Source organism: Macaca nemestrina, chromosome 4 (genome assembly GCF_043159975.1).
Source record: "Macaca nemestrina isolate mMacNem1 chromosome 4, mMacNem.hap1, whole genome shotgun sequence".
Taxonomy (NCBI): Eukaryota; Metazoa; Chordata; class Mammalia; order Primates; family Cercopithecidae; genus Macaca; species Macaca nemestrina.
Genome location: NC_092128.1, coordinates 22640240 through 22659217, shown reverse-complemented (window position 1 = coordinate 22659217; position 18978 = coordinate 22640240). Strand labels below are relative to the sequence as shown.

The window sequence follows — 18978 nt, the reverse complement described above, 5'->3', positions numbered from 1 at the left end:
GTATCTCTGCCTTCAGCTCTGGCACTCCAGTCCCCATTCTTAGGCTGGATCAGGATTTGAGCTCCTGTTTACATGAGTTGGGCAAACATCCACCTACGGGTAAATGAAAGGGCACAGCCAGGTTCAATGATGATAGGGAGTGACTCTGGAATACATGGTATCCACTACTTCAGCATCTTCTGGCCAGACCCGTGGTGGACTCATGTCACAAATTGCAGGAACACAGGAACAATGGATGACCAAGGAAATACTAAAAGGGTTGGGCCACTGAGAATGTTATCAGCAGCATCCATGCCAGAACATTGCACAACAGAAGACAGTGCCAGCAGCTTTTGTTAGGGCAAGAGACGAGGAATTTAGCATAGATAACAGGGCTCAGAACATCAGGCACAGTTGTCCTCTGCATAAATGTCAGTCTCCTTGACATGGGCCACTGGCAGCCTGATGGGGACCTTGGCAGGTACTGGCATTCTCAGCAGTGCTTGGCAGGTATGGAGGGTCATGCTTTTGGAGGGCACCAGCAGTAGATATCCTGCTTTTGTCTTGGCAGAGATAGGAAACTGGATCCATAGACAGCAGAGACAGGGGAGGAATAATATGACCTATACCATGTGTCATGCAGGAGGGCTGAGTCACAGAGCACACCAGAGACTGTGCTTATGATTTCCAGAAACATGTTGGAGAAATCCGAGGAGGATTGGAGTTTCTGCAGAGTTGGCTGAATATGCAAAAATACTTGCTGGCCTATGAATGAGACCTAGGACTCCATTGAGATACAGGCATCCAGGTAGTTCTTTTTCAAGCTCTTGTTCTCTAAATATTTGTTCAGTACTTAGTTGAACTAAATCCAACTAAATTTACTTTCAAAAGTCAAAACTAAATTTCCACTAATAAAAGTTATAAACCTTTTAAAACTTCAAAACAAGGAATTATATATATTTTATGTAATGATAACTTTTAGCTATCATTTTGTTTATGTTAGGATTTATTGTGTGCAATTGTTTTGATCCTAATAACTTCTTGGGAGTCACCTGGTACCATACACATTTGTAAAATTAAAGCAGTCCTTCATTTCTGTAGGCAGCCTGTGCTGTCTCCTACCTGACCTCAGAATTCTAGCTAATTCTGAGAGTGACTCTGTTGGGATTATAGCATGGCATGTTGTTGAAATACTTACCAGAAAGGAGTGGCCTCAGTGGCAAGTGTGATGGGTGTCTTCTTTTCACGTTTAATTAAAGCTCTTGACTTTGAAAGAAGTAGAAGCAATTTACATTTTGCCAGTTATTAAAAAGTGTATGTGGAGCCCCGAAAATTTGGCACTGTATTTCTGATGCAGTCCAGTGACATGTTAGTTCTCTTTATGAATTGGTGGCCCCAGCAGCCATCATGTGGTTGGCCCACTTCTTTTTTTTTTTTTTTTTTTTTTTTTGAGACAGAGTCTCACTCTGTCACCTAGACTGAAGTGCATAGTGCAATGGTGTGATCTTGGCTCACTGCAACCTCCACCTCCCAGGTTCAAGCAATTCTACTGCCTCAGCCTCTGGAGTAGCTGGGATCACAGGCACGTGCACCATACCCAGACAATTTTTGTATTTTTAGTGGAGATGGGGTTTCACCATGTTGGCCAGGCTGGTCTCGAACTCCTGACCTCAAGTAATCCTCCCATCTTGGCCTGCCAAAATGCTGGGATTATAGGCGTGAGCCACCATGACTGGCCAAGGTTGGCCCACTTCTTAACTGAGCTCTAGTGTGAGTCTGTTCTCTCCAGCCTTCTATAGACTGAGAAGAACTGTCACTTAAATGAAAGCAATGTCATTGAACCACTATGAAAAGATCGATTCTTTTGGATAGATTTTTAGCATTGAGGTCTAGCGCCATTCCTTCTGGCTTCTACTGCAGCTTCTCTTGATTGACTTTCTTGCTTAATCCCCAGTTGATAATATTGTTGCAGCTTTATTTTCAAGTCCTGAATGGGGAGCTCTAAGAGATCCTACATTTTTATGAATAAACTCATATCTCAGTGGGCTGAAGAGCAGGCCTTGAGTCCAAGTCCCATGCACAGCTCCTGTGTAAAACCCATTGCTAGCTCCTCTATTCTGGAACATCCCTACACAGTCTAATGAAAAATAAGTATTGGGTTTGTAAACAAAGTCTATGTCTTAATTCAGATTTGTTTGAAATTTCATTGCTGGGGGAAACCCAGAAGAGCCTCTCACTGAGCTTTTGCTTTGTTTCTAGAGCCTCCTCCATTATCTGAAGGGGGATATAGTCCTAACAAGGGTGATTAGGTAATCAGTGGGCTTGGCCAATGAGGTAGACCGTATTTTTGTTTTCAAATTATTTACCTGCCTCCTCTGTTAAGAGAATAGCACATCTCAACCCATTGTTTGTGACTTTTGATGCCTTCTGTAGGAATAGTCAAATGTGGCTTGTGTGATTCATTTTGATTAACAGCACATGAGTAGATGTGACATTGGCCCTGTCCAGGAAGAAGCTTCGGCACCACTGTGTAAGGACCAGTCATTTTACTCTTCCCCTGTGACATAAGAACAGCCCATTGCACATGGAGGCTGCTTCAGCCTGGATGACTTGAAAAGACAGTAGAGTAGAGATACAGGCTATCTGTAACTGGAACAAAACCACACTGGACCTGCAGCTGACAGGAAACACAACTGACACAATAACTTTTTTTGGAAGTTGCTGAGATTTGTGGGGGACATTGTTATGCAGTATGACCTAGCAAATACTGGCTAATGCACATACGATGTCTCTAGACCGGAACCCAGGTCACATAATGAAAATGGTGATTCAGCAGCTAGAGTCAGGGAAATACTGAGCAGCATTTAACACAGATGAGGTTGTTGTCTTATTTCACACAGAGCCTGAAATAAAGGTAGGTAGTCATGACAGGGCTGTGAAGCTTGAATAAATGGAGCAACTAATTTCAGAATTTCATTTATCCTCACCCACACCTATCATTTATCTGTGGAGGACTCACTGTGTACAAGTTACTGTGCTACGTTGCAGATGCTGACTACACAAAGAGGCATGGAATATAGTCTATGACCTCTAAACTTTCGGATGCAGTTGGTGTAAATATGATGATACTCATATGAGGGTAGCACGTGAACTATGGAGAGGATACATGCCCTGCGAATTTCGAGAAAGGAATTCTCATTTTAGATTGAGCCATTTAATTACAAGGTAGAGGGTGTATTTTATTTTGATTTGTACCCTCCAAACAGTGGTATATTGGAGCTGGTTCATACTGACTCAAGTGAGCCAACGATGCATGTCTCTTCCTGACTCTGGGTTCGGGATATCAGATGGTAGTTTGAAATTAGCCATGGTAGGTGTATTTATACCACAAACCATCAAATACTAAAAATTAGGGCTTTTAAAAAATGTTTGAGAGGCAGGGTATCAATATGCTTCTGCCTCCAACTACTATGAGGTACAAAGAGTTGAAGTGAATTGAATTGTTCTTGTAGTGAACTGAGAGGTTTTGAAATGAAGAATAATTTCAAAGGCGGTTGTAGGGATATATTAATCTGGCATTGATACATAGGAAATGCAAGAGTTGAGAAACTCTAGCCAGAAAACGGTTATGAGCCTTTTAAAATAATCTAGCAACAAGGAGCTAAGGAAGTAACTCTTACTTAGAAAGAGGTGAATCAAAGAATCTTTTAGTGAAGACTTTAATTTTGGCAAACAAGTTCAAGCTAAATGACCCTGAGTAGATACTCTTTAAATACTTGTTGAATTAAATTGAATTCAAGAAGAACTGTGTTCCAGAATTTAATTCTCTGTTCTTTTTCTTTTTTCCTGTACTCTTCTAGATTTTGTTCATTCTCTTTGACCTTTATTTGCTTATACATTTTTATTTTTTTATGTAGCTCTCTTTTTCTATCATTTTTTCTTTCTCTACTTCAGTCCTAGAGTAATTAGTAACTAATCACTTTACTAGCTGCCTAGAAACTTGGATAACAAAATCTCTTGGTAGATGGGTTTTAAATGTGGAGTGGTAGATCGATTTCTCCAAAAGAACAGGTAATTTATATTCTCCAACACAGGTATTGCAACATTGAGGCTATTTCTGGATTGAAAAATACTTCATGCTTTCCACATGCTTACTTCAGTAACATTTTATAGATGAAAACAACAAAATGAATGATATATGAGTCACCTTTAAAACGTCAATGTGCCTGTCAAATTAATTGCACCACCTAAACACCAAATTCATTCCTTTAATTGAAAGTCTTATAGGTGCCCCCCTCAGAATATGCTATAGTTAATGATCAATTGTTGCCATAAATGATTTAACATTTGTATACACATGAGATGACATGGTCATAATTCACGGAAATGCCAATGTTGTGAAATTAGCACAAACAGTGATAAATGTGCTGTCAATTTCTATATAATTACCCCAGATCTATCATGCTATTTTGGTATGTTGAAATGCATTAGAGCATACCAAATGTGCATCATCCCAGTGATCAATATCCTATTTCAAATACAAACGTTACTGTATAATTATCATGTTATTCTTTCTGATGGTTTTATATTGAGCTATGTTGCATTTCAATTTAAAAAGTAAAATCACAGAGTGTCCACCTGGATTAGAATCATGACACTGTTCATGATTAGCACATTGCTGATACCTGCAATTTTAATTTAGACATTAATTATGGTTTGTGACTTCATTTACATGTTAGATAATTTAATTCGTCCACTTGAAATAGTCTCTTCTGGCTGACTATATTTTACCCTAAATAAATCTTACACTCTGAGACTTTGCTCTGAAAATGTGTTCTTTTAGTGTGTTTGATTTTTTTATTTCCTTCCTTGCGGTTTTGCTGTGCTTTCTCTTCTTGGTTCTGTTTATTTAATTTTGCTGAGGTGGTGGTGTTTTCTAGGTCAAAGATTGAGTTCAATTAGGAGGGACTAGTAATTGTGCAATATAAAACTACCTCTCTGCCAGGTAAAACAGATTATTTTTTTACAGTCAGATAGTTCAAAACATTTTCTGATAGTTTCTAGAAACAAAAGAGGGAACATAAACCCTTTGGTTTTGCAAGCTTCCCAGCTTAATCACATCTTTTTAAAGGTGCAACAAGATACACCCTTGGCCTTCCTCATTGTCCCTGAAGACCCACAATAGGGAGTAAGTGGTAATGTGTCTGAAGCCTGCATCCGGCTTGCCTGAAGCTCCAGGTCTGATGTCACCCAGTCATTGAGTGCACTGGCAGAGCCCTCAGCAGACACCTCTCCGGGCTGCTCTGTTGTCTCATTGCTGCATAAGCAGTCTCATATTTTATAAGTCAGATAACCTTATTTTCTTTTTGGAAAAAAATGAGCATTCACTGGGAGATAGTAATCTCGTAAAGATTTTAAAAGACAGGTTAACCTGTGGTCTAAACATCTAAGCAGAAAAATTGCGACCTTTGAAGGAAGCATAATGCAGGAGGAAGTGAGAAACCTGGGAAACTTCTAGGATGTTTTCTAAACCTGTCGATGGTCTGTGGATATAGCGTGCGTGCTCGTCCCGAGGTCTATGGAGAAGCAGCTATACCGGAGTGACAGCAGGGTTTCTCTGCTGGTCTCTGACCTCTGTTCGACTAATATATTCTTTTGGGCCAAGGAAATCCTATATCCAATTGATAACACAAACTAGACAAGAAAACACGCGGGCACACCCCTGGGATAATTCTTTGGAAGTGTTTTTCAGGACTTCGTGGCCTCCAGCCTGCCTTTCCACATGGCTGCTTACCTTTGCCTTGTGATTTCTCTGGACTTTTTCAAACCTTCGTGGTTAACCAAATTCATTATCTGAGTTTTCCCTTCCCTTTCCTGTCACTTTCAAATATGAATTTTAACACAGGTCCCTTGTGACCTCCTCACTCAATTTCACCCTTCATCCTAACTTTTTTAGTTCCAAACCTACTGACTTTCTGTCCTGTGTGTTGGCCATGCTCCATCCTGCCACAGAGCTCTTGTCCAAGACTAAACAATTCTTTCCAGTTTTTCCCTTGTTAATTTATATCATCTTTCAGATAAATCTCGGTTCAAGCATCAGTTTCCATGAGAATCCCTTCCTGATCTCCCTGGCCAGGGGAAATCGTCTAACAACGTCATCAGGTTTATATGTTTGATTATTTGGTTAACAGCTTCCCTCTCCACTAGACTGTAAGCACCACAAGGGCAGGAATCATGTCTGATTTGTTCAGAGTATCTGTTAACACATCCTCTCCCCTCACCATATGTATGTGTGTGTGTGTGTGCATTTATTTGAATATATGTAGATACATTTATAAATGAATGAATGGATAGACAAAAACTCATTACAGATATTTGTAATTCCATTGTGAAATTATCTAATCTGCCAGGCGCAGTGGCTCACGCCTGTAATCCCAGCACTTTGGGAGGCCGAGGCGGGCGGATCACGAGGTCAGGAGATCGAGACCATCCTGGCGAACACGGTGAAACACCATCTCTACTAAAAATACAAAAAAATTAGCCGGGCGAGGTGGCGGGCATCTGTAGTCCCAGCTACTCGGGAGGCTGAGGCAGGAGAATGGCGTGAACCTGGGAGGTGGCGGAGCTTGCAGTGAGCCAAGATCGCGCCACTGCACTCCAGCCTGGGCGACAGAGCGAGACTCCGTCTCAAAAAAAAAAAAAGAAATTATCTAATCTGTATATACAAGGAGAACAACAAATGGCAAATATGGATATTAGTAACACAAATAACTTTTCAATATATTTTCATAACTTCTCTAAAATAAAATATGATATTTAAAGCTTTGTAACAGCATATTTTAAAAAATGGATTGTAAAAGATACTTTTCTACTTGTTCTCTCATTGAATTCTCAGAACTGCCCTCTCTCCATTTTAGAGTTAAGGAAGGTGAGATCAGTTAAGGCAAGAAACTCTCTAAGGGTAGAATTTGAACCTAGATTGTCTCAGTTCTAGGACAGAGCTCTTTCTATAACACAGAACTGCTGCCATTTCTAGTATAATATTTTCAGCATAATATTTGATTTAATTACTACTACCCGAAATATTTTATTTTAAATGCATTTATAATTTTCTGTGATATATGTGAAGTTTGATTTTAATTATGCTGCTTTTGTGTCAAGATAATGATAGAAATCAATGAAAAACATGCGTATGTTTACCTGTATTATTAATTTATGCAAAAATGTTTAATGACACTGCTACAAACTAACATGCGACAGCTGTTTCTTCATTACATAAGATGGGGACATTTTGATTTTCATCTAGAGGTTTTCAAACATCCATATGTTGAGTATTTTAGCCCTAGCAGGCATATTATGCTGTTTATAAAGACAGAAGGTCTGAAACAGGGCCAGGCATTTTTTAAGATAAGTTTTATCAGAGAAACAAAAAGCGGTTGGTAATACTAGTCTTTGTTCCCCCTTTGTGGGCAAAGGAAATTCACAAATCCAGAAGAAAGTTAATCATTCCTTCATAAACACTGAGACCACCTATGATACCCTTTCAAAATTATCTAATTGGACTCAAACCAGCCATGTTCTTCCTCTGTTCCTCCTGGAAATTGAAGGGGTAAAATATTGCACAGGAAGACAAGTTCCTAGTTTGTATGTTTTGCTGAAGGCAGCCACCCTCCTTGCTACTGCAGACCTATCGGCTACCTTTTGGGTGTTCGCTGCATTCTATCCTAACAGTTTGCTGAGGCTGGCAATAACTATTAATCTTAGAGCAAATAACCCTTCCTTTGTGCAGCAGGTTTCTTACAGTAATTAAAAGCAAGAGCCGCCGGGCGCGGTGGCTCACGCCTGTAATCCCAGCACTTTGGGAGGCCGAGGCGGGCGGATCACAAGGTCAGGAGATCGAGACCACGGTGAAACCCCGTCTCTACTAAAAATACAAAAAAATTAGCCGGGCGCGGTGGCGGGCGCCTGTAGTCCCAGCTACTCAGGAGGCTGAGGCAGGAGAATGGCGTGAACCCGGGAGGCGGAGCTTGCAGTGAGCCGAGATCGCGCCACTGCACTCCAGCCTGGGCGACAGAGCGAGACTCCGTCTCAAAAAAAAAAAAAAAAAAAAAAAAAAAGCAAGAGCCACATATTTGAACATTAAGAAAAAAAAAAACAGCAGATTTTTATGTGTTTCAAAGAACGTATATTAATATCGTCTGGCTTCTCACCATCCATTTCAAGTTAAAATAATTAGATGTAACTCTTTGTAATACACATTTTCAGGGAGAATATAGGGTTAGAGGATGTTTTCTACACTATTTTGTGTGAGTACACAACTGGCATAGACTCTTTGAAGGGTAGTTCGATAATTTATTTTAAAATTTTAAAAGCACCTATCCTTTCATTCAACAAATTCATATTTAAAATTTATGTCGTGGACGCTATTATCCTTAGCAAATTATTAATACCATAGGAACAGAAAATGAAATCCTGCATGTTCTCACTTATAAGTGGGAGCTAAATGATGACAACACAGGGACACAGAGAGGGGAACGACACACACTGAGGCCTATTGGAGGGTGGAGGGTGAGAGGAGTGAGAGGATCAGAAAAATAATTAATGGGTACTAGACTTAATACCTGGGTGATGAAACAGTCTGTACAGCAAACCCCCATGACACAAGTTTACCTATGTAACAAACCTCCACTTGTACCCCAGATCTTAATATAAAAGTTAAAAACAATTTTTTAAAAATAAATAAAATTTATGGATTTCTCACCTTTGTACACAAAAATAAAAAAGCAATCCAAATATCAATCAATAAAAATAGGTATAATAAATTATGGAAAACTTGTGAAGACATATCGCTAAATGAGAAAAATATAAATGAGAATATTATACATAGAATATTTCCAAAGTATATGATATATATGTGTATGTATGTATGTGTGTGTAGCTATATGTGCATGTTGTAGTAGTGAAAAGGCACCCTGGCATGACTGACTCCATTTGGCTCCTAACCCCCATGGTGGTATCTTTCAGGTTAACTGCCTTTGCTTATCTCTGCATGTAGGCCAAGGTAACTATGAGAGGAACTTAGCTTATTGTTTAAATGGTAATAATCCCTTCCTAAAATGAGTCCCAAGGAGATAAGGGAGGGTGTACACACAAGTAACAATGTTGTATTGAGGATTTATGGGAGTGTTGTGACTCTCCAAAGATGGAAAGGTTTCTTGGCCTCCTCATACCTTCACTGGCACCTAGATGTCTCCGGTCATCAGGTGCCTCCTGATCCCAAACCCCTCCTCTTCCCCCTGCCATTAACATAAAAAGGGCCTGAAATTTGTTCTGATTTAAGATGGTTCTTTAGGACATTAGTCTACCATCTTCCCAGAAGACTCTGCAAAAAGTTATTTTCCTTGCTCCAACTCCTTGTCTCTCGACTTACTGATTGTCATGCAGTAAGCAGAATAAGTTTGGACTTAGCTACAATATGTGTAGGAAATTTGTGATAAGATACTTAAAAATGTTTAACAGTAGTCACATCTGTAAGGTGAGAATGAGAAAAAAAGCAAATGCTTGTCTTTTTGTACTGTTTGCATTTTTCAAATAAATTCATGTACGACTTGTAAAAGATTAATTAAATTTAAAGTACGTTGAGAATCTTGAAGTAAGATGGCAGTAAGTGAATTATGTTTGATTTACCCTCTTCTATCTTTCTGTAAATCTATAGTCTGTACTTAAATGTAAGAACTGAAACTATAAAAATCCTAGAAAAAAATCTAGGAAATATGATTATGTTCAGAGGCCAAGGCGGGTGGATCACAAGGTCAGGAGATCAAGACCATCCTGGCTAACACGGTGAAACCCCGTCTCTACTAAAAATACAAAAAAGTCAGCTAGGCATGGTGGCGGGCGCCTGTAGTCCCAGCTTCTGGGTAGGCTGAGGCAGGAGAATGGCGTGAACCCAGGAAGCAGAGCTTGCAGTGAGCCAAGATGGCGCCACTGCACTCCGGCCTGGGCGAGAGTGCGAGACTCCATCTCAAAAAAAAAAAAAAAAAAAAAAAGAAATATGATTCTGGACATAGGCCTTGGTGAAGAATTTATGACTAAATCCTCAAAAGCAATTACAACAAAACCAAAAACTGACCAGTGGGACCTAATTAAACTAAAGAGCTTCTGCACAGCCAAAGAAACTATCAACAGAGTAAGCAGAGAACTTACAGAATGGAAGGAAATATGTGCAAACTACGCATCTGACAAAGATATAGTATCCAAAAGAATACTAGCTAATCTTAGTATATCATTATACTTAGTTCATTCTTAATATAATTGTCTTAATTCAACAAGCAAAGAACAAATAATCCCATTAAAAAGTGGGCAAAGGACATAAACAGACACTTCTTGAAAGAAGACATGCAAGTGGCCAAGAAACATGAAAAAATTCTCAATATCACTAATCATCAGAGAAATGCAAATCAAAACCACAATGAGATACCATCTCACACCAATCAGAATGGCTATTACTAAAAAATAAAAAAATAGTAGATGTTGATGAGGCTGAGGCTGTGGAGAAAAGGGAATGTTTATACACTGTTGATGGAACTATAAATTAGTTCAGCCACTGTGGAAAGCAGTTTGGAGATTTCTCAAAAAACTTACAATAGAACTACCATTTGATCCAGCAATCCTATTACTGGGTATATACCCAGAGGAAAATAGATCATTCTACCAAAAAGTCACATGCACTCATATGTTAACTGCAGCACTATTCACAATAATGTAGACACAGAATCACCCTAAGTGCCCAATGGTAGATTGGATAAAGAAAATGTGGTACATATATACAATTGAATACTACACACCCATAGCAAACAATGAAATCATGTCCATTGCAGCAACGTAGATGTAGCTGGAGGCCATTATTCGAAATGAATTAACACAGGAACAGAAAACCAACTACTGCATAGTCTCACTTAAAAGTGGGAGCTAAACACTGAGTACACATGGACATAAAGATGGGAACAATGGTCAGTGGGGACTCCTAGAGGAGGGAGGGTGGCAAAGGTTGAGAAACTACCTATTGGATTCTAGGGACATGACCTGGGTGACAGATTCAGTCACATCCAAAACCTCAGAATCACACAATTTACCCATGTGACAAACCTGTATATGTAACCCTGAATCTAAAATAAAAATTGAAGTTAAAAAAAAAGTAAATGGAAGCTTGCTTTAAAAAAATATTCTGCCAGAAGGGCTTCTTGGTAAAATAATTGAGAAATGTTCTATACTTTATCTCCTACTAAATAGAAGATAACATAAAATTTGCTAATTAAAAGCTCTGAGAAGTCCTACTTCTATGGTAAAGAAATCTGATCCCTGCCACCCCCACACCTGAAAATCTAGTCTATAGTAAAAGCTGATTTATTTATCTTCTTTATTTATTTTTGGAGACAGGGATCTTGCTGTGTTGCCCAGGCTGGCCTTATACTCCTGGGCTCAAACGATCTTCCTGCCTCAGCCACCTGAGTAGCTGGGACTACAGGTGCACACCACTGCCCCCTGCTATTTATTTACCTTTAAACTTTAACTGCCTACTTTTTCCCCATCCTCCATTATACCACTTCCTTCACCCCCAATACAGACTGGGTGACTTTTATATTACGTGGTGAGATCCTCTTGTCGCAGCTGTAGAGATCAAGAATCACTTGACCAATAAGAAATTCTCCCTCTGGAATTTTGAGCTAGAACTAGGACATTTGTCAGTTTGGTCTCTCTTGAGCCCAGATACGTAGTTCCAAGATTGAAGTAATGGTTTTAAATATGCACAAGGGAAGTAGAAAAAGGTGGTTTGCCTAGAGGGAAAAAAATACCACAGATGACCCCAGAAACAGACATTGGCCATGGGGCTGAAGAGAGGCTGAGGCACTTGCTTCCTTGAACTCGTTTGACCCATCTGTTTAGTCTCTTATGATGCCTTCCTGTACTTCTTAACTTTGGATTAGTGAGTTTCCCACTGAAGCCTCACTGTGTTTTGTTTAAGCCAGGTAGAGTAGAATTTTTATTACTTGCTTCTGAAAGTACTTGGACTGACGGTGCCCATGGAGACACAGAAAGACCAAATCCCGCAACAGTACTGGAAACCAGGTTACCCATATGCCACATTTGGGAGAAATTTCTACTTATTGCTCTGAGAATGAGGAACCAAGAAACAGGTGCCTCAAAATACTCCATCCTTGGGCAAATTCAGAAGTAGGAAGGAAGAGATATGACATGACAAGCCAAAGTTGTCTATCTGAATTTAAAGACACAAAAGCAACACCAGACAGAAATTTGGGCAGGCCCCCTGGACTGCTACCTTCCCAGCTTCCCCCACCTGAAAGCAATCCATTCAGAAAATGCAGTTCAAGTATGTAATTAACTGACCCAGGTGAGGGAGCAGGTGGGTGGGGCAGGGTAGGACATAAATTTCTAAAACAAGTGAAAATTGCCCAGGGGAAGAGAAAGGAAGTGCTATATATAAGAAAATGTTGTTTTTCAGTTATAGTCAAAGAGAAACAATTGTGAACTAGTTTAAAAATTTCAGGATACAAATTCAATTCCAGAAGATCAGAGAACTACCGCTATTCAACAAAGTTGCCCAAGATTAATTTCTAGTAGGTCCTGGTATTGAACTCAGTTATTTATAGCAACCTACCTTCCAGGTTCATATTTGGAAATGGAATCCAATTAACATATTAATCCTCTTGAGGAAAGAGAAGTTCCTCTACATACTTATATCGGGTATTGGCAAAAATGTATCTCCATAGATCTCTGTCTTCATTTAAAGATGAATAAGCAAGGAAAAATCAGGCATTACCACCACCCCCTCCCCCCAAAAAAGGCAGAAAAACATAAAAAGGGATAAAAGGGGAAAGTCTGAAAGTAAAACTCATCCATTACTACAAAGAGAAAAAAAAATAGAAAATAGGTTCTTTATATTCTCAAGGAGCTAAAATAACATTTTTAAAAAATAACATAAGGATGGGTCACTATGAGGGGGAAGATGGAAGCAGTGAGTATCAGAACACATAAAAAGGTAAGGAGAGGCCGGGCGCAGTGTCTCATGCCTGTAATCCTAGCACTTTGGTAGGCCGAGGTGCGCAGATCACGAGGTCAGGAATTCGAGACCATCCTGGCCAACATGGTGAAACCCCGTCTCTACTAAAAACACAAAAATTAGCTGGGCATGGTGGCAGGCACCTGTAATCCCAACTACTCAGAAGGCTGAGGCAGGAGAATTGCTTGAACCTGGGAGGTGGAGGTTTCAGTGAGCCAAGATCATGCTATTGCACTCCAGTTTGGACGATAGGGTGAGACTCTGTCTCAAAAACAAACAAAACAAACAAATAAACAAAACAAAGGAGAGACTGCAAGGATGCAAAATACCACAGTATGATTGATATCCTGGCAGAGAGAGGAAAGAGCAGAAGTGACATCAGGAAATTATGCTAGTGACAAAATTTGCTTCTGATCTGGTGTGGACACCAGCCTGTGTGACCTGCTTTATGCATTACCTACTGATTGGCAATGTCTGAATCTTTCTCCATAGCCTGTATTACTATGTTTTTGCTAATAAGACATCCTTTTAAATCCTGAGTCTTCACTGATTTCTTCAAAAGGCATTTTGTTGACTACAGTCTCCTTGCAATACTAGAAGAGAAGAGTTAGGATGTTTCAACACAAAGAAAAGGTAAATGTTTGAGGTGATGGATATCCCAGTTACCCTTATCTGATCATTACACATTGTATATATGTATGAAATATCACATGTACCACCCAAATATGTACAGCTATTTTATATCAATAAAAAAGATAATTTGAACCTGACTACTGGGTGAAGGTTGCTACAGCACTCTCTTCTCTCTGAACCCTAGGTATTCTCTCTTCTGTTTTCTCTGTGCACAATCAGCATTATTTTCTACATGCTGCAGCAAAGAAATAAGTATTTCCAGACTTCTTTGTTGAGAACATCTTTGTTTTATTTGTTTTTCTTTTTTCTTTTTTTTTTTTTTTGAGACAGAATTTAGCTCTTGTCACCCAGGCTGGAGTGCAGTGGCACAATCTCGGCTCACTGAAACCTTTGCGCCCCCGGGTTCAAGCGATTCTCCTGCCTCAGCCTCCCGAGTAGCTAGAATTACAGGCACATGCCACACCCGTGGCTAATTTTTTGTAGTTTTATTAGAGATGGGGTTTTGCAATGTTGGCCAGGCTAGTCTGGAATTCCTGACCTCAAATAATCACCTTTGTTTTAAATCCAAAGTGAAAATGCCTTGTTACCTTGAGTATCAACACAAGTGTTGTGGTTTATCCTCTGAAACATCAAGTGCATCGTATTCCTCCAGACAGTAATAGCAGCTGCTGTTCCACACTTCATGTCTAATGTTAATTGGGTTGTGTAATTTTCAACCAAAAGGACATAAAATAATCATTGTTTGGTAAAAAATATAAATGATTACATTAAAAAGCATAGAAAATCAACTGAGAAAAGTTTTCATACTAATAAGAAATTTTAGTAAAGTGATCCAATACAAATAGAAAAGAAATATAAAACCCAATAATCTTGTAGGAATATAAAATTCACAAACACGATGGAAAATATAACCGGATATATAGTCTATTATATTAATAAATCATAATTATATGGTTATAGGAAGAAACTTTGTTAATTTTATTTAGGTATAACTGATATGGGATAAACTGCATATGTTTAAAGTGACCATTTGCTCAGTTTTGAGATACATATTCACCTGTGAAACCATGACCATCACCTATGAAATCACATCAGAACCATCAGCCCCCAAATGTTCTCATGATGGCTCTGTCCTTCACTTCTCCAGAAAACTACTGACTTATTTTCTGTCACTACAGTTTCCATGTTTTTGAAATTTATATAAATGGAAATCTACATGATACATTCTTTTTTGCCTGGCATCTTTCATTCAACATAATTATTTTGAAATCCATCCATGTTTCTGCGTATATCAATAGCTCATATTTTCTATTGCTAAGTGGTATTTCCAAGTATGGATATGCCACAGTTTGTTTATCTCTTCATATATTGATGGACACTTGGGTTATTTCTAGGTTTTGGTTATTACAATTAAAGCTTCTACTAGCATGTATAAAACTTAGTCTGGAGATATGTTTTCATTTCTCTTGGGCAAATGCTTTGGGGTAGAATGGCTAAGTATGGCAGGTATATGTTAAATTTTTAGGAAGTCATCAAGCTGTTTTCTATAATTTGGAGATTCCAGTTTCCAATTGTTTTCCAAAATGTATACAACTTTATATTTTCATTAGCAGTGTATGAGAGTGCCAGTTGCTTCACATCCCCATCAACACTTGGTCTGGTCAGGCATTTTAATTTTAGCCATTCTGATGGGTATGTAGTAATACCTCACTGTGGTTTTAATTTGTACTTTCCTCATGATTAATGATGTTGAGCACCTTTTAATATATTTGTCTATTACATATTAAACTACATATTATTACTTATCTTTTTGAGGTATCATTTCAAACCTTGTGACTTTTGTGGATTGCCTCACTATATGGAATTTTAAAGATTTTTTTGATATTTTTTTCAGAGATGTTCTTTGCAAATATTTTTTCCCAGTGTGTTTCCCTTTTTCTAAAAAATGATATTTTCAAAAGAACAATAGGCTTTTTGTTGAAAACACCTTTGTTTCAAATCCAAAGTCCAATTATCATTTTGTTCTTTTCTGTTTTGTCCTCTTTGTGTTCTATCTTAAGGTAATCAAGATTTTCTCTTGTGTTTTCTTCCAAAAATTTTGATTTTTAGGTTTTACATTTAGGCTCTTTTCCCATTTCAGTTTAAGTAAGTTTTGTGTATGATGTGAGGTAAGGATCAATGTTTTTTTTTCCCCATATGATATCCATTTAATCCAATTACATTTAATCCAATTGCTTTTCTCTCTTTTGGATTATCTTAACATCTTCATGAAAAACTAATTGACCATATATATGTGGGTCTATTTTCAAACTCTTTTCTCTTCCATTGATTTAAAAGTCTACCCTTTTAGTAACTGCTGTCTTGCTTACTATAGCTTATAATAATAAGTCTTAAAATCACTGTTACTCCTTCAACTTTATTTCAAAATTATTTTGGCTATTTTAAGTCTTTTGCCTTTTCATATAACTTCTAGAATCAGCTTGTCAATTCTACAAAAGAAAGACATTAAACTTTTGATTGTGATTGCATTCAATCTATGAGTGGAATTTTCATTAAAACAATTTCAAATTTTGAAATTCATGAGAATGATATATCTATTCACTTATAGATATAGTTACTATTTGTATTTGGATTGTATACCCCAGTGTAATGAGTTTATTTAGTAATAGTCTTTCTTTGAGGGAGACAGACACCGGTCATGATAAATCCATCATTGTATTAAGCGCCGTTTTATAACATCTCTTGTGATCTAGCATTAAACCCCTTTTCCACATGAGTATTTTATCCCTGTCTATACAAGTAAGTATGTCTTTTTTTCTACATTTTAAGAAAAAGTTAATAGATACTAGCAATATTAAATAAAGAATCCTACAAAACACAAAAAATGAAAGGTAAACATTAGAAAGGGTTCCCAAACAGAGAAAAACGTATTATTCTATTTATAAATTCTATTGTTATAATTTATATTTCTAGATTTTCTTGGAACTTAGAAATGTAAAAATTTGTGGAATAAAGATTTTTTATAAGGTGTGAATAGATAAGAACATTTGGAAGTAAAAGTATTGAAGTGGAAATAGATTTTTCAGATATTAAATGCTTTGTAATGGCATAATAATTTAAACTATAAAACTAAACAAAACTGACAAAATGGGCCAGAAACAGATTCTTTTATATAAAGGATTATTATATGACTAATGAAACATCACAAATTACCGAAAAGTGAATCATTCAATAAATCACACTGAAACTGTTGACTAATCACTATCAATTATTAAGTGATTATTCAGCGCAAGCTTTTTCCCCATACATAACACACTCTTCAAAGACACTTCGAAAGTAATAAATTAAATAAAGTCTTACTATAAAAAAGAAAAATATAAACAAATATGTATTAAATCTCTGCATGGGTGTCTTCTATTTTGGAAAGCAATGAATTTACTGTGGCAATGATAGCAGATTTCACTACAATTAAATGTTTAACAAGTATGTTGCTCAACACTAAAAGGCTAATTTGTTAGGCACCCTAATATTTAAAAAATATTTGCAAACATAGAGAAAGGGTTAAAATGTTTAATATATAGAACTTATACAGACACTCTTGTATGTAACTTACGTTACACACTTTTATAAGATAGACACTTAGGTTATTACACAAAGATTCCAAGTAAGTGGTCAACAAACAATTTATAGAAATGGAAATACAAATGGCTAAAATGACTAAAATCCTATGGGAAAATATTGTCTCATGAGTAAATATTATCAATTAACACATCATCAAAATATATTTAACTATGAACTTATCTAAATTTTTAAAACTGTGAATAACAATACTAGCAAGAAAATAAAACTGCTTATTTCAGAAATAAGCAGTATAATAAGCTTATTATGGAAATGTAAATTATGCAATTCTTTGAAAAGCAATTTTCCAGTGTTTATCAAGAAACCAAAAAAATTTGCTACTTTTCCATCTGCTGATAGAAATTTATCTTAGAAAATAAGATAAAATGCTGGAGAGTCTCATGTATAAACATGTTTCTAGAAACATACAAATATATATGGAAATAGCTTAAATGGGTCAGTAAGGAGACTGTTAAATGAATTGAGATGAATGATTATGGAGACCTTTAAAATGATGTTTGCAAAGAGCATGTTAGAATTTAAATGAAAAGGAAACGTATAACAATGTAAGTGTATAATTTGACCTCAACTCTGCAAACAAAACACATATACAAGATAGATTAGATGAGTTATTATAAAAATATTAATGGCAGACCAGTAAGCATCTTGGCTTCAATATGGATATAATAGCAAATTTGTAATATTAAAATTGTTATTAATATTGATAAAATTTTGATTGGACAATACATTTTTTGCTATTTGTTAACTAACTTTGGAAAACAGCTACCCAACCTCTTTCAACCTTGGGTTCTTTAACTCTCGTATATTATTAGGAACAATAATACCTCACTTGTAAGGTTATATGAAAGATAGAATGAGGTATGAATGTGAGGGTATGTTGTAGATGGCATGTAAATTAGCCAGTTTCATTACATAGTTGATAATTATCAAGCATCCTAAGTGCTTCCTGGGTCTAAGGCTGCATTTTATTGACAAAAAGTCAATCACATCAGTAACTTTATGGCTATCTTTGAGTGATGTTCCTGTACAGAAGTATATTTGGAAATCCGCCAGTGGTAGATTTGTCCATCAAGAGCAAACTAAACTTATGTTCATGTCAACAAGATATTATACACAGAAAGAGCTGTCAGGCTGTCAATATAGAAAGCAATGACCAATTTACAAAAGTATTCAATTGAAAGATAATGGAATGCCAAACTGCCAATATTAAGAGCAATGGGAAAATGAAGTTTGGATCATTTATAAAAACCCAGAAGTTTTTATAAAGGAAAAAATCTTTGAAGATTCTGGTATAAAAGACAAGAATGATAGACACAAGCTGAAGGGTGTCAGACCACTGAACAGGCTATTCTGACTGAGTAATTGGGTTTAGTCACCTTTAAAGGAATGGTTTTCATTGTGAAGGTGCAACCTGCTATAAAGTGAATAAAACACAGAAAGGACAAAGGAAAAAGTGATGGTATAGTTGCAATTAAAAAATAAAAATGAGATAAATAAAGATCCTAGCTTAGTAATGATCAAATTACAATTACCACTGGGTGATTCGATGTGCAGATTGTAGCCGAAGGAAGTGTGTACACATAGGTGCACAGAGTAAGGAAAGAGAGAGGGAAAGCAGTGTAAGTGAAGGCACTAGAGCATGATGA

General features: G+C 37.2%; 1 pseudogene; it reads left to right on the top strand.

The window, feature by feature from the left end:
- The first annotated feature begins 575 nt into the window (after positions 1–575).
- LOC105471324 (26S proteasome regulatory subunit 4 pseudogene) overlaps positions 576–18978 on the top strand; it is a 382968-nt pseudogene continuing 364565 nt past the window's right edge.